Raw genomic sequence first — 20,950 nt, 5'->3', positions numbered from 1 at the left:
CGTTTGAAATCAGTGCAGGCATCCTCCCCCTCACTTCCCTCACTTACACTGCACTGGGGCGTTTGAAATCAGTGCAGGCATCTCCCCCCTCACTTACCTCACTTACACTGCACTGGGGCGTTTGAAATCAGGGCAGGCATCTCCCCCCTCACTTCCCTCACTTACACTGCACTGGGGCGTTTGAGATCAGTGCAGGCATCTCCCCCTCACTTCCCTGACTTACACTGCACTGGGGTGTTTGAAATCAGTGCAGGCATCTCCCCCCTCACTTCCCTCACTTACACTGCACTGGGGCATTTGAGATCAGTGCAGGCATCTCCCCACTCACTTCCCTGACTTACACGGCACTGGGGCATTTGAAATCAGTGCAGGCATCTCCCCCCTCACTTTCCTGACTTACACGGCACTGGGGCGTTTGAGATCAGTGCAGGCATCTCCCCTCACTTACCTCACTTACACTGGGGCCTTTGAAATCAGTGCAGGCATCTCCCCCCTCACTTCCCTCACTTACCCTGCACTGGGGCGTTTGAAATCAGTGCAGGCATCCCCCCCTCACTTCCCTCACTTACACTGCACTGGGGCGTTTGAAACCAGTGCAGGCATCTCCCCCTCACTTCCCTCACTTACACTGCACTGGGGCGTTTGAAACCAGTGCAGGCATCTCCCCCCTCACTTCCCTCACTTACACTGCACTGGGGCGTTTGAGATCAGTGCAGGCATCTCCCCCCTCACTTCCCTGACTTACACGGCACTGGGGCGTTTGAGATCAGTGCAGGCATCTCCCCCTCACTTACCTCACTTACACTGCACTGGGGCGTTTGAAATCAGTGCAGGCATCCCCCCTCACTTCCCTCACTTACACTGCACTGGGGCGTTTGAAACCAGTGCAGGCACCTCCCCCTCACTTCCCTCACTTACACTGCACTGGGGCGTTTGAAACCAGTGCAGGCATCTCCCCCTCACTTCCCTCACTTACACTGCACTGGGGCGTTTGAAATCAGTGCAGGCGTCTCCCCCCTCACTTCCCTCACTTACACTGCACTGGGGTGTTTGAAACCAGTGCAGGCATCGACCCCTCACTTCCCTGACTCACTTTGAAAGCTGATGCTGTGCTGAGCAGGTAAATAGTTTGAAAACTAATTAGTTTGAAAAGCATTTAGTGTTAAATGTTTTCTTAAAAGATTTCATTTGGAAAACAGTTTGAATTTGAATATTTGACAAAACGTTGTCCGCGACCACCACACATGGGATCCATCTGCACCTTTAGAAATCTATAGATCATGGGGTATGAGGGTGTTCTTGAGTAATGTACACTTTCGCTTTATTTGAAAGCACAGGAGTTTCATGGTCTACCCTTCTAGGTCTATAATTTCTGGAATTAAATCCACATTACAACCATTAAGCATAGTTCTTCAATCAACAGTGATGAAGGGGTTAACACATACTAAATATAGCCTTCTTTTCTGACTGAATTAGAATAGAATTCAATGGGACGCGCTCAACCAATGTTGTGTGCTCCTAAAATGTGTCTCAACGCATCAACGGGAGGTCTCGAAGGTTTAGAATAATCTCAGTGAAGGATTTAAAGGTACAAATGAGATATTTGTAATATAATTGATATACATAATTGTATAACTATTTCAAAAAGGATTCCTAAGTTCAGTTCCCATGGTTCAGGAACACTGGTGCGGTCCAATGTCGCCCAGTCATAGGCAAGTTGCTATCTGTGCGGAATAAAACAAGAACATTTCCTTACCCAGTCCACCTGGATGCACATTTTCAAATTATGAATATGGCATATCAATGATGTGAGCTTTCATTGGAAAGGTCCACGCACAACAGAATTGAATTGGGTATCAGAGATCAGTGGAGTTTATTCAAATTATTTGCATGGAACTTAGAGAACATTCCTCTCTGCCAAAGACAATAAGGACTTGCTTCACTATGCAAGGTTACAGCCTCTCTCATAAAAGAGACATTTAATATTTTCAAAACTTGAACATGTAAATTGATCCCATCCAATAATTATGGCACCAGTAAAACGGTTGTGCTGAGCAGTTTTGAAAAGACATCTGAGTTTGTTGATGGAAACTGACTGGAAAACTCAAATAATAGAGTTGAATTGCATAAGTAAAAAGATAAAAAGAGGTTTGTTCATATTCTTGACATTCATTGATGATTAAGGAATTGATACTAAATCATTGCTCTATAATTCAGCTTAATAATGGAATATGCTGTCTGTTTCAAGAAAACCCTCTGATAGCTAGACATCATAGAACAGCAAAAAGATAACTAACATTTAGCCCACTAATACTCAAAAATCATCAAAAACCCTAATCCAGAAAAATATACACACCCCAGTGTTGATTCGGGTACTGCAATGACATTAGTAAATCAAATATGACCTATTATCAACAAGAAGCTAAACAAGTCAAGCTGAAGAGCTGTGTGACCCGCAACACTGCGTTCTGCATGTATTTCTTTAACTGTCCATTTGGGTTACTGTACATTGGTAAAAGGACACAGAAAGCCGGCGTTTACTGGAACATAAGAATAATGTTCGTACAGAAAACCTCAAAATCTCATTTTGCCAGGCATTTAACGAAGGGACATCACAATGTACATCAAATTAAGTTCCAAATATTGGGTAAAAAGGATGGAAGGTTAATAACATGCACTTGCAAAAATGAAGCATATTCGATAGACATGCTTCACAGAATATCACCAAGGGGTCTAACTGAAACACTGGGCTTCACTTGTTTCTCCAATTGATTCTTTGGAATACACCTCTTCATCTTTCTGAAATTGCAGTTGACCTAGTTGCAAGACTCAGAGTATGATGTCAATCTGAAATTTCCTTTATTACTTGTGGGAAGCTCTGAATGGATAATTCCAGATGAAAGGCAACTGAAATAGGCCAGGCCATTAAAGCGTGTGTTTGCCATTATAAACTGCCATTTCGACCTGGTAAAATAAACCTTTTGACAGATCTAAACCTTCTTTTATAATACATATATGTCATTCCTAGGAGAGGCCCTAAATAGCCCACAGAGCAGGGTGCAGTGTATTTAAAAAGTTGGACATGCACTTTTTACTTTTACATGTCCTTGCAGTGTATTTTATTTTCTACTGCAAGACCTGCCTCTTCCATAGAATAACATTGAGTTACCGTACTACATTTAATAAGTGATAACTTTCAATTGGGAGCAGGTAGGACTGTCGAGCTTAGTCTCTAAACAATTGTGATTTAAAACCCTCTTGATGGTAAAGCTGGATTTTAAATCACAATTCTGAAAATGCCACTTTTGTCTTTTCCTACCATATGGTGCCAGCAGCCTGTATCCTGGGTCACATAATGAGGTGACTAAGGTTAATTCAGGGCTATCTCTCTTCTGTCAGTGCCAGCGAAACTCCTGGAAAAGGAAGTCCAGAAGCAACTGGCTGAAATTCTCGAATCAAACGACTGCTTTCATGACTCGCAATCAGGTTTTAGAGCAGGGTACAGCACGGAGACTGCACTTCTTGAAGCCTCTGAAACTCTTCGCGAATCTGTGGACCGGGATGCCTCAGCTATGCTGGTGTTGCTTGACCTGTCCGCAGATTTTGACACTGTGGCCCACCCGTTTCTTTTGGAGAGACTGAGACAGGAAGGAGGGCGGGGTACTACCTTGTCCTGGCTCCAACCGTTCATGGAGAACTGCTCACAGCAGGCATTTTTACACCCCTACGTCTCCGCCCAGAAACCCCTCGTCTGTGGGGTACCTCAGGGTTCAGCGATGAGCCAGCTTCTTTTCAATGTATCCCTGGCTGCCCTGGCAGCCTTAGTCGAGACATCGGGTGTGATTGTAGTATCCAATGCTGATGACACTCGGCTGGTGTTTTCTTTTACAGAACACTCAGAGGCTGTCTTTCTCAATTTTAAGAAATGCCTGAAAAATATCTCAGCCTGGATGATGGAGAATTGCTTAAAGCTAAACACCTAAAAAAACGGAGGTCTTATTTTTCAGCCCGGTGGCCCCACCACCCTCTAATCTGTGGTGGCCCTCAGAACTGAACCCACCACCTATCCTGGTGGATTCGGCCAGAAATCTAGGGTTACATTTGACAACAACCTCTCTTGTAAGACCCAGGTGCGCCATGTCTCCTCTATATGCTTCTGGAAGTTAAGAGCACTGAGAACATTTCTTAATTTCCTGCTGGAGGTCTGCAGGAAGACTACGGTGCATGCACTGGTAACATCACAGCGGGACTATTCTAATAGCCTCTACCTAGGGCTCCCAGCTTACCTGATTCGCAGGTTGCAGTTATTTCAAAACACAGTGGCCAGATTAATTAGGAAAGTGCCGTTTCGCCATCACATTTCCCCACATTTTTGGCACCTCCATTGGCTACCGGTTAATAGGAGGATCGAGTTCAAGGTGCTCACCTTGGCCTACAGAGCCACCAGAGATCAGCGTCCTGGCTATCTGAGGCAGAGATTGCAAAGATACCAACAAGACCGGGCCCTGAGATCAAACCACCTGCAAATACTCAGGGTTCCCCGCTTCACAAAGGCCAGGATAGGGGGCAGAGCATTCCCAGTGAAAAATGAGAAACTCTGGAATACACCTCCACATGATGGAGTCAGAACAGGCCTCTAGGAAGGCCTTAAAAACCTGGCTTTTCAGCTTGCCTTAGATCTACCCTCTTAATACCCCTACCACGAATCTGCAACTTAGCGCCGGTACACCTCTATTGAGGTAGCTGTGTGCTTCATAAATTCAGATGATTGATTGATTGCGGTGTTGCTGGCAGTTGGTCTTTGTGCATTGCACCCAGGCATTGACACAAAGAGGCAATAGGTTTTGGCAGGATGGGCCATGTCAGACTTGATGAGGGTGGTGGAGCTGTCACCTACCGCACTTGCACGTCACAGCATACACGCAAAGGGTTTCACAATAGTCTTTAGTGCCCCCAGACAAGCTTGGACCAGGGCAGGGAAACACACAATTCCAGACACCTCTTTACGGTGTGGACTCTAGAAGCTTCTCCCACTTCAAAAGGTATAAATAATGAATACTCAGACCCGACTCTTCAGTACACTTCTGGACCTGTGAAAGACTCCGAAGAAGGACTGCTGTGCTGCTGCAAGAAGGAGCGCCCTGCTACTCTGCTGACCTCCTGTCCTGCTGCCTGAGTGAGAAGGACTGAACCTGCTTCTTGAACCCAGGACTGCTAGAAAGGGCTAGTTGGCTGGCTTCCTGATCAGAGCTTCAGGGACATAAAAGGCTCTAATCACCTTGAGCCCTGTACCTGGACTCTGCCTGCTGCATGTCCTGCACTCTCAGTGGTGCTACTCCAGTCCTGGACCCTTGGAAGTGGGCCTGAAGGTGCTTTGCAGGCCCTCACAGCTGCTTAGAACCGCCACCGTTCGCAAATCCGTGGAGCAATTCCTGATTTGCAGCCCTGCAGGTCCTCTGATCTGCAGCTGTGCAATGCATCCTTGACACAGGACTTTGCATCGCAGCCATGCAGCTTTTCTGAACCACCGTTGCGCAATGCATCCTCCACACAGGACTTTGCATCGCAGCCATGCAGCTTCTCTGAACCACTGTTGCGCAATGCATCCTTGACACAGGACTTTGCATCGCAGCCATGCAGCTTCTCTGAACCACCGTTGCGCAATGCATCCTCGACACAGGACTTTGCATCGCAGCCATGCAGCTTTTCTGAACCACCGTTGCGCAATGCATCCTCGACACAGGACTTTGCATCGCAGCCATGCAGCTTCTCTGAACCACAATTGCGCAATGCATCCTCGACACAGGATTTTGCATCGCAGCCATGCAGCTTCTCTGAACCACCGTTGCGCAATGCATCCTCGACACAGGACTTTGCATCGCAGCCATGCAGCTTCTCTGAACCCCCGTTGCGCAATGCATCCTCGACACAGGACTTTGCATCGCAGCCATGCAGCTTTTCTGAACCACCGTTGCGCAATGCATCCTCGACACAGGACTTTGCATCGCAGCCATGCAGCTTCTCTGAACCACCGTTGCGCAATGCATCCTCGACACAGGACTTTGCATCGCAGCCATGCAGCGTCTCTGAACCACCATTGCGCAATGCATCCTCGACACAGGACTTTGCATCGCAGCCATGCAGCGTCTCTGAACCACCGTTGCGCAATGCATCCTCGACACAGGACTTTGCATCGCAGCCATGCAGCGTCTCTGAACCACCGTTGCGCAATGCATCCTCGACACAGGACTTTGCATCACAGCCATGCAGCGTCTCTGAACCACCGTTGCGCAATGCATCCTCGACACAGGACTTTGCATCGCAGCCATGCAGCTTTTCTGAACCACCGTTGCGCAGTCCATCCTCGACTCAGGACTTCACATCGCAGTTTTACAGCTCCTGGGAACAGCCACTGCATGATACATCCTTGACGTGGGACCTCACTATGCTCAGCAACTGGGATTTAAGGTACTTTGGTCAGCAGGCCTAACTTGGTGACTGTATCCGGACCGGGCTCCATTGTTGTTGGCCTGAACGTGAGACTTTGTCCAGGTCCAGCAGGACCTGATAACCACAGTTGCTGCCTTGTGCTTTTAAGCACTATTTTTATCTAAATATTTAAAACTGCGTATCTCTCGTTCTACTGATTGGATTTTTGTTGTTTGATGTCAAATAATTTATTAAATTTTACTCTATTTTTCTAAATTGTTGTGGTATTTTTCTTGTGTTGTGTTTCCACATCATTACTGTTTTTGTGCTGCATAAATACTGTATGCATTGCCTCTTAGTTACGCCTGATCCTCTTAAGCCAATCAACTAGAGGCTTGAGTGCAGGTGAATGTGGGATATGCTTGTGTTTCACCCTGTTAAGAACTGTGGTTGCTGCTTGAGTAGGGTTTCATTTCCCTCAACCAGTAACTCATTTTCCTACAGTACCGAACTCAGTGCATCTTGGACTAAAGGTTTCAAACTTTGCACAAGTGTCTTTGGAGCTTCATGGAGATGTCCCATCCAGACTCTAGTCTGGCTACTTTCAAGATGCCCGGATTGTCCCACCTTCGACAACCTGAGTTCTTTCTTCTTTGACCTTTTCTTGTTATGAATCAGAGTTTTTCAGTCCAGCTCCCATACTTGCCTAAGACGTGCAGCTGCACAGGGCGGCTCTCCTCAGACTTGAACTTCTGTCCCAACACTTCTACCCAGTACTTGCAGGTGTAGGACCCTTGGTCTCCTCTGCTCACACGAGCTATCCGGTATGTATCTGGGGTGGCATCTAGGGCTTCAGTGACTGCTCGCCCGTCCTTGTAGAACCAGAACCCTTTTGCAATAGTGAGAGAGTTGCACTGGAGAGTGACAGATTCCCCCATCAGGTATGTGGTGTAGCCAGCAGAGAATGAGATTGTTAGTGAAGATGGGTGACCTGGAAAGAGAAAAGTATTGAATAATCCAAATGACAAGTTGCAGACATTTTACATTGTATTGAATTCGTTTTTGCTATTTGTTGGACAGGCCACACGAAGGGCTTGCTCCCTCCCCGCACGACAGGGCCCCAGCTCCGGCCCGCCAGGCGTAACCCACGAAAGGCACCTGCACCCCGTCTCCCGACGGATCTTCTACCCTCGGACCTCCACACATCACGGGCCCCAGCCCCATCGGCGTCCCCGGCCGGGTCAAGCCGCCATCTTGGGCCCTACACCACGAGGCCGCGTGGCCTCGCCCCGACCCTAACCCCGGGCCTGGCCGGCCCCGACATCCCGGCACCACCATCCACCCAGGAGGTGAGCGGACCACTTGGCAGGTCAATGGGAGAACGAAGCGTCCAGAGCTCTTCCCCCCGCCAGGTGCCGATCGCCTCCAGCTCCCCCAGGCGCTGGCTCCACCCCCTGCTGGGTGTCTGGACACCTTCATCCCGGGCCCTCCGACCTCCAAGTGCGAGGGTCCGGACATCAAAGCGCGCCTGCCCTATAACTGGGGCAGCCCCGGAGCAGGAAGGTAGTTGTATCCTGGAGTCGAGAGACACCGAGAGAACTCAGCCTTGACGGACTACTGGCGCTGCCGTAGCCCTATCTTGCGAACCATCGTCCTGCCTGCTGGCGCTGCCGCGGCCTTCTGCAACATCTATCCTCGTCGGGACCTGCTGGCGCTGCCGCGGCCCGTTGTAACGACCATCCTCACCGGGACCTGCTGGCGCTGCCGCGGACCGTATATTGACCATCTTTCCGGGACCTGCCGGCGCTGCCGCGGACCGTGTACTGACCATCTCGACCGGGACCTGCTGGCGCTGCCGCGGCCCGTACCAGCTAAACCACCAAGCTCGAGGATTGTGAGCTAATCATCATCTCATCCGAACTACCTGACTGGTAAACAGACTGTCCCGCTACCCCCTTCCCTACCTTGAGAGACTTGAATCGAGGGGACCCCTGAGTCCAGACCTCCTTGTACCATTCAACCGTACCTTAAGAAGTGCTTATAAAGAACGCTGAATCTTATCCTTGTGTGGTATCTGTCTGTGGGGGGGAAGTTACTTGTCTGTACGATCACTGGAGACGGCTCTCCCCGGAGACCTCTCCCCCTGACCTCGGCCGACCCTCCCGGTCCGTCTAACCTTTCTAACATTGGTGGCCAGCGGCGCGATCCGAATCAACGCGTAATCGTACAGAGAGTAGCTCACCCCACGACAAAACCACGATGTCAGCCAAAGATAGCGGTTCCACTGAGAAATTCCAAATGGATAAGTTAGAAGAATACAGCCACCGCGAACTGAAACAATTCTGCATAGAACTTGGCATTGCTACCACCGGCCTGAGTACCAAAGATGATCTAAAGCACGCCCTTGAGTCGTGGACGGAAACTGGGATCGCCGGACCCTCCGACCAAAACAGTGTCGCACCAGAGGGGAACGCCACGGCTCCCGAGGAGCGAGGAACGGGCCTCTCGCAGGAGGAGATCCGAGAAAGAGAAAGAACCAGACTGCACGAGTTGGAAATGGCACGACTCAGGATGGATGGGGAACTCAAGTTAGCCGAACAGAAACTCAACCTAGAGCATATGCGGCTCCGAGAAGAACGAGAAGAGAAGCAGAGACAGAGAGAGCTGGAGGAGAAGAGAATAACACTCGAACACGAGCGCCAACTGGCGGAAATAGAACTTCGGAAACAGAGTAGAGAACTGGGGGTGCCTGAGCGACCGCACACCCCGGGGCCAACCGAGAAAAAAGTCCACATCCCCAAGGATGTTGTCCGCGAGTATGTCCGAGAAGACGACATACAACAGTGGTTTAAAGCCTACGAGATCGCCATGACCTCCCACCGGATCGACCGGAGCGATTGGGGAGCCGGACTATGGGGGAGGTTCATCAACGAAGGCCGCGATGCCCTATTGCAGCTCCCAGATCACCAAATGTCGTCCTACGACCACATGAAGGCTGCCCTCCTCACCCGCTACGGCCTCACACCCGAGATGTACCGCCAGAGGTTCAGAAATTGCACCCGGATCCCAGGTACAACTTGGGTAGAATACGTGAACTATTTCAGCCGTGCCTTCGAGGGTTGGATCAAGGGGAGCCATGTCACCACCTACGAACAACTCTTTAACCTTATGGTATGGGAGCACCTGTCAAACAACTGTTTCGTCGAGCTCAGGCAGCACCTCCTCGACAGTAAGCTGACTGACCCCCGGCAGCTCGCTGCCGAAGCTGACCGATGGGAAAGCACCCGAGTGGACCGGAGAGGGCCACACGAGCAGAATCGAAGCAACCAAGGCCAGCACCGTCCTCGGGGTGGAGGAGGAGGCCAGGGGCGAGGGAGAGATGCCTTGCCGGCAACCCCCGTGGCCAGCACCCCGCCTCCGGCCGGCCGGAGCAACCCCACGTTGCGTCCTGGGTTCCGGGCCAACGTCACGTGCCACCGATGCCAGCGAGTTGGCCACTACGCCAATGACCCGAGCTGTCCGCAGAACCAAACACCCAAGCCCCGCCAGGTAGCTGCCGCCGCCCTGGGGGAAGAGCGATTATTGGAGGAACCAGAAGGGTATGAGCCGGGCCAGCAAGAGTGGGAACCGGCCGCCATGGTCCTGGCGTGCTTAGGGGGAAGAGACATGATCCCGCGGGCTCCCCTACCCGCTAACACCCGGAAATACGGTCAGTGGGTGACCATTAATGGACAGCGAGCCGAGGCCTTGCGTGACACAGGCGCTAGTGTGACGGCCGTCCGCTGTCACCTGGTGAAGCCCGAGCAGATCCTGCCGAACATTCTCTGCCCTGTCCGCTCGGCAGACAACTCTGAAAGTATGTGTCAAATGGCCTGCGTCCCATTCGAATGGGGAGGGGTCTCCGGCCTGTTGAAAGTGACGGTCCGGGACGATGCCCCCGTGGACTGCCTCCTGGGGAATGACCTCGAGAGTTCCCCGTGGGCCACCGTTGAGAGAAGAGAGCACCTGGGGATGCTGGGCCTCCCGGACTGGGCCTGCATAACCACCCGGTCCATGGCCGCCCGTGCCGTCCCCCGATCAGAAGAACCGGAATGGCCAGCACCTCCGCCCCCGGTCGCCCCAGTAGAAGACCCCGACGAGGCCAGCCCCCCAGAACCAGCGACCGAAGGGGACACGCAACCCCAGGATCTTCCCGGCCTGGCTCAGTGGCGTCAAGAAGGGGGGCCCACCCAAGAACAGTTCCGCCAGGAACAAAAGACCTGTCCCTCCCTCGAGGGACTCCGCCAACAAGCCAGCGCCCAGAACGCCGGGGACTCCACCGGAACTCACTGGGTCTACTGGGACAACGACCTGCTGTACAGCGAACAAAGAATCGCCGAGCTGGGGGCCGGTCGAGTACTGGTGGTACCTCTCCGCTTCAGAGACTTCCTGCTCAACCTGGCCCACGATGTCCCCCTGGCTGGACACCTGGGCCAGGACAAAACGTACAGCCGCCTAGTGACCCACTTTTTCTGGCCGAAGATGAGGAACGACGTCCTGACCCACTGCCGATCTTGCCCCACATGCCAAGCCAGCGGGAAGAGTGGTCGGAAGCTGAAAGCCCCTCTGCAACCCTTCCCTGTGGTCACCACCCCGTTCGAGAGGGTGGGGATCGACATTGTGGGGCCTCTGGACCCCCGCACGGCACAAGGACACAGGTTCATCTTAGTACTGGTGGACCATGCCACCCGCTACCCCGAGGCGGTGCCCCTACGGACCGTGACAGCTCCGGTGGTTGGCCGGGCCCTAATGGGGATCTTCTCCCGGGTGGGCTTCCCCCGAGAAGTCGTCAGCGACCGAGGCACGAACTTTATCTCCAAGTACATGAAGTCCCTCTGGCAACAATGCGGGGTCACCTACAGATTCACGACCCCCTATCACCCCCAAGGGAACGGACTAGTGGAGTGGTTCAACCGCACTCTCAAGGGGATGATTGGGGGATTGGAAGAGCCCCTCCGTCGCCAGTGGGATGTACTACTCCCGTGCCTCCTCTTCGCCTACCGAGAAGTCCCCCAGAAGTCTCTCGGCTTTAGCCCTTTTGAACTCCTGTACGGGCACCCTGTGCGAGGGCCCCTCAGCCTAGTCAAGGAAGGTTGGGAGATGGCCCCCCTAAAGACCCCTCCAGACGTCTTCAAATACATCCTGGCCCTACGCAGTCAGACCCGGCGCTTCAGGGAGCTGGCCAAGGCGAACCTCGAGGCCAGCCAGGAGGACATGAAGAGGTGGTATGATCACAATGCCTCCTCCGTTGAGTTCGAGCCGGGTCAACAAGTGTGGGTGATGTCCCCCACCGAACCATGTGCCTTACAAGATAAGTGGACGGGGCCCTTCAAGGTGGTCGAGCGCAAAAGCCCCGTCACTTACCTCATCGACATGGGGACCTCCCGGAACCCCCTTCGGGTCCTCCACACCAACAGACTCAAACCACACTTTGTACGCTCAGAACTCAGCCTCTTGATGGCTACGGACAGTGGGGCAGAGGAAGACTCCGAACCCCTCCCGGATCTTCTGAAGACTCAGGAGAATGACGGCTCCGTGGACGGGGTCCGGCTCTCTGACGCCCTCACTTCGGAGCAACGCCAGGGCTGCCGGAACCTCCTGCTGCAGTTCGCTACCCTGTTCTCCCTCACCCCCGGGGTCACCCCGTGGTGTTTGCACGACGTGGACACCGGGGACAGTCCCCCTGTCCGACACCGGGCCTACCGCGTACCAGATCGGGTACGGGCCTGCATACAGGATGAAGTGGCCAAGATGCTCACAATCGGGGTCATCGAGCCCTCGGACAGTCCCTGGGCCAGCCCGGTTGTATTGGTTCCCAAAGCCGCTGCCCCCGGCACCACACCCGAACTGAGATTCTGCGTCAACTACCGGGGTTTGAACGCTGTCACCCGGACCGACGCCCATCCGATTCCCCGAGCAGACGAGCTGATCGACCGGCTGGGGGCCGCCCGCTACCTTAGTATCTTCGACCTAACAGCGGGCTACTGGCAGATCGGCCTCACACCCAGGGCTCAAGAACGGTCGGCCTTCTCCACCCCCGATGGCCACTACCAATTCAAGGTCATGCCCTTCGGCATGAAGAATGCCCCCGCCACGTTTCAACGCCTTGTGAACCAGGTCTTGGCGGGGCTCGAAGAGTTCAGCGCTGCCTACCTGGACGATATCGCTGTGTACAGCCGCCACTGGTCCGACCACCTCCTCCACCTCCAAGAGGTCCTACAGGCCCTCCAGCGGGCCGGCCTCACGATTAAGGCCGGCAAGTGCCAAATTGGCCAAGGGTCCGTGACCTACCTTGGGCACCAGGTGGGAAGCGGGCTGGTGGCCCCGCTGCAACTTAAGATTGCTGCCATCCAGTCCTGGCAGCCCCCCGCCACCCAGACCGAGGTCCGAGCCTTCTTGGGGCTCACCGGCTACTACCGGCGGTTCGTGAAGGACTACGGCAGCATCGTGGGGCCCCTCACGGGTCTCACGTCCAAGAACCAACCGAAGCGGATTAACTGGACCCCCGATTGTCAAGCGGCCTTTGAGAAGCTGAAGGCCGCCCTGTGCACCGCCCCTGTGCTCCAGGCCCCCGATTACAGTCGGGAATTCGTGGTACAGACCGACGCCTCCGACCACGGCATCGGAGCCGTTCTTTCTCAGTTAAACCCCGAAGGTCATGACCAGCCGGTGGCCTTCATCAGTCGACGTCTCCTGGCCCGAGAACAGCGCTGGAGCACCATCGAGAGGGAGGCCTTCGCAGTGGTGTGGGCCCTCAAAAAACTCAGGCCCTATCTCTTCGGTACCCACTTCCGGGTACAAACCGACCATCGACCCCTGCAGTGGCTGATGCAGATGCGGGGGGAGAACCCAAAACTATTGCGCTGGTCCATTTCCCTGCAGGGAATGGACTTCACCGTGGAGCACCGACCGGGCCAAGACCACGCCAACGCGGATGGCCTGTCACGCTTTTTCCGCCTCGACGAAGAGAGTCCCCAAGGAGATGGGTGACTCTCCCCGCCTTCAGCTGGGGGGGACGCATGTTGGACAGGCCACACGAAGGGCTTGCTCCCTCCCCGCACGACAGGGCCCCAGCTCCGGCCCACCAGGCGTAACCCACGAAAGGCACCTGCACCCCGTCTCCCGACGGATCTTCTACCCTCGGACCTCCACACATCACGGGCCCCAGCCCCATCGGCGTCCCCGGCCGGGTCAAGCCGCCATCTTGGGCCCTGCACCACGAGGCCGCGTGGCCTCGCCCCGACCCTAACCCCGGGCCTGGCCGGCCCCGACATCCCGGCACCACCATCCACCCAGGAGGTGAGCGGACCACTTGGCAGGTCAATGGGAGAACGAAGCGTCCAGAGCTCTTCCCCCCGCCAGGTGCCGATCGCCTCCAGCTCCCCCAGGCGCTGGCTCCACCCCCTGCTGGGTGTCTGGACACCTTCATCCCGGGCCCTCCGACCTCCAAGTGCGAGGGTCCGGACATCAAAGCGCGCCTGCCCTATAACTGGGGCAGCCCCGGAGCAGGAAGGTAGTTGTATCCTGGAGTCGAGAGACACCGAGAGAACTCAGCCTTGACGGACTACTGGCGTTGCCGTAGCCCTATCTTGCGAACCATCGTCCTGCCTGCTGGCGCTGCCGCGGCCTTCTGCAACATCTATCCTCGTCGGGACCTGCTGGCGCTGCCGCGGCCCGTTGTAACGACCATCCTCACCGGGACCTGCTGGCGCTGCCGCGGACCGTATATTGACCATCTTTCCGGGACCTGCCGGCGCTGCCGCGGACCGTGTACTGACCATCTCGACCGGGACCTGCTGGCGCTGCCGCGGCCCGTACCAGCTAAACCACCAAGCTCGAGGATTGTGAGCTAATCATCATCTCATCCGAACTACCTGACTGGTAAACAGACTGTCCCGCTACCCCCTTCCCTACCTTGAGAGACTTGAATCGAGGGGACCCCTGAGTCCAGACCTCCTTGTACCATTCAACCGTACCTTAAGAAGTGCTTATAAAGAACGCTGAATCTTATCCTTGTGTGGTATCTGTCTGTGGGGGGGAAGTTACTTGTCTGTACGATCACTGGAGACGGCTCTCCCCGGAGACCTCTCCCCCTGACCTCGGCCGACCCTCCCGGTCCGTCTAACCTTTCTAACACTATTGGAACAGGAAGCGGTCGCTATGAGGTGTGAATAAGCTCCCCATCCCTATGAACACATTCTTGTTTACAATGTACATATGATCTGTGCAAATAATCCACAGGCTAAGGACATACAGGAGTAGAGCGAAGGGTGCATGATTCTCTAATACAGCAACAAACCTGATTATTCAAAACTGACTGCAATTCCGGCTGTCCCGCCTCACACCTGTGAGCTTATAGCATGCACAAGTCGATGCACGGAGAGACAGCCTGAAGCTACCTGCCTGACATTGCCCTACCATCTCTACTGAGCAAGTGAACTTAATGTGTGCATGTGCACCAACATCCATGCACTGTCAGTACCCCTGCTTGCTGACACAGTAGCAAGGACTCGTCAAAACACCTTTTCTGCAAATACTTAAGAACAGGAGTCAGAACAGTAAATGATACTGCTGTTGGGTGTTTGATTTCACTTCCACGCCCCCCCTCTATTCCTCAGGCAAAGCTTCTAAACGGATGTTCAAACCTATGAGGCAGTGGCATACTGTGTGGGGGCAGCGAGCTCCAGGGGACCCCCTCAGCAAAAGTGCCAGGGAGGGGGACCCCTCCGTGTACTTTACAGGGGGTCCCCTCAAGCTTTGTTACGCAACTGGTACGAGGGAACACCAGAGGTTACAAGACTGGAATGGGAGGCTGTTTCCATCAAGAGCGTTCCTCTTGGACTGAAAAAGGCAATTTTTTGCATCTTGAAGGCACGCGAAAGCTGCTGCCTGACCTTACATTACAATATGATCCTCGCCTGAACACCAGGCAGATAAGAGCTCTGCAGCCCAGCCTATGTCTGTCACAATACCCTGTAGCATCTTTAATCCACAGGTCCATAGTGTTCATGGAGCAGCAGAAGATCCTGCAGCAAACACAAACTGCATCTCACACCTTGCCCTGCTCCTGAAGGCTTGCAGAGAGAGAGAGAGAGAGAGAGAGAGAGAGAGAGAGAGACAGAGTTAGAGAGAGAGAGAGAGAGAGAGAGAGAGAGAGAGAGACAGAGTTAGAGAGAGAGAGACAGAGTTAGAGAGAGAGAAAGAGAGAGAGACAGAGAGAAAAAGAGAGACAAAGAGAGAGTGTGTCTGTTTTTGTTAACTTTGGCGCCGGTTGACGAATCTTCGCGAAATTTTCCAAACTTTTGGCCAGCTCCGGTCCGCTCGTATCCTGAAAGTTTCGTGGTGATTCGTCAAGCAGGGGCCGAGAAAAAGGGGGGTTCAAAACAGGTTTTCCCCATGCAATTTCCATTGGACCTGTTGACGCAGCTACAGCCCGAACTGCTGAACAGAATTACACCAAATGTGGCGAAGAGGTAGCCCTTGGTTCACACTTGTGCCTTTTGGTTAAATGGAGTAAATCCGTTAAGTAGTTACTGAGATATTCAAAAGTAAAAAGATAGATATATCTAGGGCCGCGGATCCTCCCGAGCACGAGCTTTATGCTAATTGGCTGCCAACACTCTGAATCAGGAAGTGTTGGCAGCCATCTTGTGCCTCGGTAGAACCGAAGCACAAGAAAGCACAAAAAAACCTGCAAAAAGCGCAAAAAGGGGGCAGGGTAGAAACACCCTGACCCCCTAGGCTGATTCAGGGCATCCCACAAGGACCCCCAAGGCCCCAAATTTTTGAATTTTTTTTTTTAAATCGCGGGATGCGCTTAGGATCCGCGCATCCCGCTCCCGGAAGAAAAAAACGAAAAGCGGGCTCCCGCGCTTCGTTTACAATTGGCCCCTTGGGGGGCCAAGTCCCGGGGGCAATATTTTATAGTAATGGGGGACCCAGAGGGGACCCCCAGCCCCGGGGACCGCCACCCCCCGGGGCACTAAATATTTAAAATAGGGGGTCCGTTACGGACCCCTAAGCCCCGGGGACCACCACCCCCCGGGGCTTTCAATTAAATGGGAGGGGGCCGCACGGCCCCCCCCGGAGCCAATGATGGCCCTAGGGACCGCCACCCCCAGGGCCGGCTCCTGCAGTGTCCCGGGGTGCCCACCCCCGGGACACTGTAGTTTGCAATGACAGGGCGGGAGCCTCGCGGCTCCCGCCCTGTCATTGCAAACTGCTTTGCTTCATTGAGCCAAGAGCAGGGAAACCCGTTCTCGCTTCAATGAAGCAAAGCAAATTGCTTTTCCACGTGGGGAGCTGCATGTTAGCTGCTTCCCATGTGGAAAAGCAATTGCGGCTCCCGCAGGAAGCGGTGAGCCGGCTGGGACCGGGGGGGGATTGGGACCCCCCCACGGTCCCCAACGAGGTGGCCAGGCCCCGGGGGATGGGGTCCCCGGGGCAATTAGTGGCCCGGGAGGGAAGCCACGCGGCCCCCCCTCCCCAAAATGTTTTTTTGTAAAAAAAAAAAAAAAAAAGGGCTGGCCCCGGGGGATGGGGACGGGCCCTAAGTCGCCATAGGAGGGGGGCAAGCCAGCCCCCCTCTAAATACAAATTTGTTTTTAAAAAGGACCATGCCCTGGGGGATGGGGTCCCCGGGGCAGATTAAGGCCTCAGGAGGGGGGCCATGCGGCCCCCCTCCAAAGATTTAAAATAAAAAATAAAAATTGGGGGGGAGGGCCTGGGGGATGGGGTCCCCAGGGCCAAAAAATAAGAACAATAAGGGGGGCTACACTGGAGGTACCTAGTGGGCTAGTTTGGCCCTAGGGACCCTCAGGATTCAAGGGGACTTAATCTTCCAACTTAAAATGCGCCATGGGGCGCGTTTACACACTGGTGAAGGGAGGGGACGGGGCTTCAGGTGATGTGTGCAAACACGCCCTGTGGTGCGTTTTAAGTTGGGGAAAAGATTCCTCTTCAATCCTGTGGGACGCTGGGGGCCAAGCAGCCCACCAGGTGCTTCCAGGAAGTGCCACTGCGCTGAGTTGCAAAGAGGTGGTGCAGGCCGTGCGCCTTTTTACATCTCTCTACTACGCAGCTCTGTGGCGCTTACTGGATGTACCTTGTGGGCTAGTTGGACTCTACGGACCCTCAAGATTGAAGGGGAATTATTTCCCCAACTTAAAATGCGCCACAGGGCGTGTTTGCACAGTGATGAAGGGAGGGGATGGTGTAGGAAAGTGGCTCTATATATACTGGCCCGAAGTAAAATCAGCAGAACTACGAATTCCGATTTACTCACCTGTTATCAGGAGAGACCTCAGTGCTGCATGTTTGAGCCCAGTACTGATCCTGAAAAGTAATTCTAACCGCACTTACCAGTAACTTCAATTTCCTTCCATAGGATATCATTGCCTGCTTTTTGCTGAAAAAGTTTCAAAGTGTCGATTTTAGGAACTTACAAATATTCCTCTAAAATCAGCTGAACTACGAATTCGGATTTGCTCACCTGTTATCAGGACAGACCTCAGTGCTGCATCTTTGAGCCCAGTACTGATCTTGAAAAGTAATTCTAACCGCACTTACCAGTAACTTGAATTTCCTTCCATAGGATATCATTGCCTCCCACCCCTGTTCCTGTTTAATAGTTCTCCCGTGAGTCATTGAGCTGACGAGCTCGTGGATGAAGCACCTGCATGCCTGTGAGAGGAACCTGACCTGAGAAAGATGTTGGCAGCCTACTCAGCAAACCCCACATTTCAAAGACTGTAATCTCTACTGATGACGGTTGAAGAACCAGAAACACGTGTCTAGAGATCAGCACTATCTGCGCCAACTGTGGCGAAACTCTTGAACACTCTTGAAGCAAGCAAGTAACCGAAACTGCATTTACCACAATGCCAGGGACAGGAGGGACAGATCGGACAGATCAGGGGCATTACAATGGAACAGACAAGCCAGGAGGGAGGGAATAGGGGCCTGCACATGGAAACAGAGGGTAGGGGGCAAGGGGGCAGGGCAGGAGCAGCAAGATGACCATGGAGGTCAGGCAGGATGGGCACTAGAAACAAGACACACCATGGAGAGCAACAGTGAGACTATGATGGCATACACACAGACCATGAAGGGAAGGTGGGAGAGGGTCAGGGGCAGCTAGCTGACCACACAGGGAAGGTGGGAGGGGCCATGGCAGCACAGAAGACAATGCATGGCAAGCAGGAGGGTTAGTGGCAGCACAATGGCTATGATGGGCAAGAAGGAGGGTGCAGGGGCATGCACAAAGGACCATGGAGGATAGAAGGGAGGGTCAGGACCTGGGCACAGACAAGAGAGTTCAGGGGAAGGGGCCTCACAACAGACCGTGCGGGGCAGGCAGGAGGAGCAGTTGCAGCACAACAGACCAGGGAGGGCAGAAGGGTGTGGCAGTAAAATGGACCATGGAGGACAGGAGGCAGGGGATAGGGGCATGGCATGTGGACAGGCAGGGTGGAGGTGGCAGGGACAGGTTACAGTCATCTGACAATGCTAGGCAGGTGGGAGGGGAGTGGCAGCTCAACAGAACACGCAGAGTAGATAGGAGTGGCAGGTCCATGGAACATGGTGGGCAAAAAAGGATGGAGCAGGGGCATGCACAAAGACATTGGAGGGCAGGGGGAAGGAGAATAGGGGCAGCAAGCTAAGCATAGAGGCTAAGCAGGAGGTCAATGATGGGGCATAGAATTGGGCAATGGAGGGCAGGAGGAGTGGACTGGTACATCATGCTAAATGGAGGGCAGTGGCAGCACATCAGACCATGCATGGCAGGAGGGAGGAGGCTAGTCCATGGATTCAGACAACAGGGGATAGGGAGGAGGTGGATGGGGCAGCAAGCTAACTGTTCAGAGAAGGTGGGTATTAGGAACTTTATTGTTTTTAAAATGTGTGTCTGTGCGAACTACTTAAAATATGAACAAGTATGCAGCATAATCTCACTTTTATTCAGGAAGAAGAGGACGTTTATGACTGTGAATCGGGGCTCACTTGGCAGAAACACCCCCTGACCCTCCACCCCCCATCGCAAAATGTAATGCACGTGAAAAGGGTAGGTGGACGCAGTGTTATATAGAACATAGTCCTGAGAGCACGATTGAAAATGAAAACTAGATATAGTATATGGTATAAACTATGCACCAAAAAGTGTGATATAAGATGAACCGGGCGTGAAATATAATATGCAATACATTGTGCGCAATGACAGATTCATTGGAGAGCGCGAGATAGCTCAGGCACTAGCGCGTGCTATGCGATATGCGCCTTGGAGTGTAATATGCACAGGGCAGTGTTGTGTAACCTAACTAGTCTCCAAAGTTGTAATATAAAATATGTGCTGGGGAGTGTAACATTGCATATGCACTGTGACAAAGATATGGATCCCAGATTGTAATATGTATGGCATAGCGCTGTGCGTTATAACATAGGCATCGAATAAGGCACGTTAGATGGGGCAATATAACCCGTGCGAAGGCAAGTGTGGCAGGACATATTCACGGGGTGGTGTTACAGTGCACATGGGCTAGAGAGTGTCATAGCATATGCACTAGCTGGTGGAATACAACACAGAGGTGTGTGGCACTCGGCAGGCACTGATGGGTGTAACACAGCATTGGGCTCAGCCAGGAGCACGCTGTTACTCTCAAGTGAGGTTCGTCTCCTTTCCAGAGAGTAATATAAAAAGTATTACACATCCGGCGGTGGATGTGTGTTTTATTAACCGTGAGGGGGGTTTCTTGCATAGTTTGGTCGAATTTTTCTCGAATCCCCTTTGAATGGCTTGGTGTGCGTGTGTATTAAATGTGCCCGTCAATACCTACCCATGTTTGTATACACAGACGACAAGGGTGTCTACTTGGAGAGTACCCACCGGCGGGGGCGCCGGGATTAGGCACGGTAGGGCGTCAGACACGTCAGAGCTTCACTAGCGGTGTAAATACATTCCACGTGGATTCATTGTATGCCTAGTCGCCTTTTAATGAATATCACGCAAATCTTCATGGTGATAGGTACATACGGTCTGTCCAGCATGTCCTAGGTGTTTCTATAAATATATATTTTTTTAAATAATAAAAAACAAAGGCCGGCCCCGGGAGATGGGGTGCCCGGGGCCATAAGTGGCCTGAGGAGGGGGGCAACGCAGCCCCCCTCCTAAAGAATAAAAAAAAAAGGCCATGGCCCGGGGGTTGCGGTCCCCGGGGCCGAGTAAGGCCTTGGGAGGGCCAAATTTCTTTTTTTCAACAAAAAAAATTAGGGTGTAGGCCCTGGGGGATGGGGTCCCCAGGGCCAATAAATTAGAAAAAGAAGGGGGGCCACACAGCCCTCCTTCTTAAAAGAATAAAATAAATAAAAGACCGGCATCGCGCCGGATGCCCCCTTCTTGCAGCACTCTGCAAACGCGCCCCCTGGCCAGTTGTAAGTTGGGGAATGAATTCCCCTTTAATACTGAGGGTCCCTGAGGGCCATCTAG

General features: G+C 53.2%; 1 pseudogene across 1 annotated transcript in view; it reads right to left on the bottom strand.

The window, feature by feature from the left end:
- LOC146808618 (immunoglobulin superfamily member 1-like) overlaps positions 1-20,950 on the bottom strand; it is a 364,489-nt pseudogene that overhangs the window by 309,991 nt on the left and 33,548 nt on the right. Inside the window, exon 4 of the transcript XR_014967581.1 lies at positions 7,136-7,420. The product of XR_014967581.1 is annotated as an immunoglobulin superfamily member 1-like (transcript). The remainder of the gene's footprint in view (positions 1-7,135; positions 7,421-20,950) is intronic.

Source organism: Triturus cristatus, chromosome 8, assembly GCF_964204655.1.
Source record: "Triturus cristatus chromosome 8, aTriCri1.1, whole genome shotgun sequence".
NCBI classification, from domain to species: Eukaryota; Metazoa; Chordata; class Amphibia; order Caudata; family Salamandridae; genus Triturus; species Triturus cristatus.
This window is presented reverse-complemented; position numbering and strand designations above follow the sequence as displayed.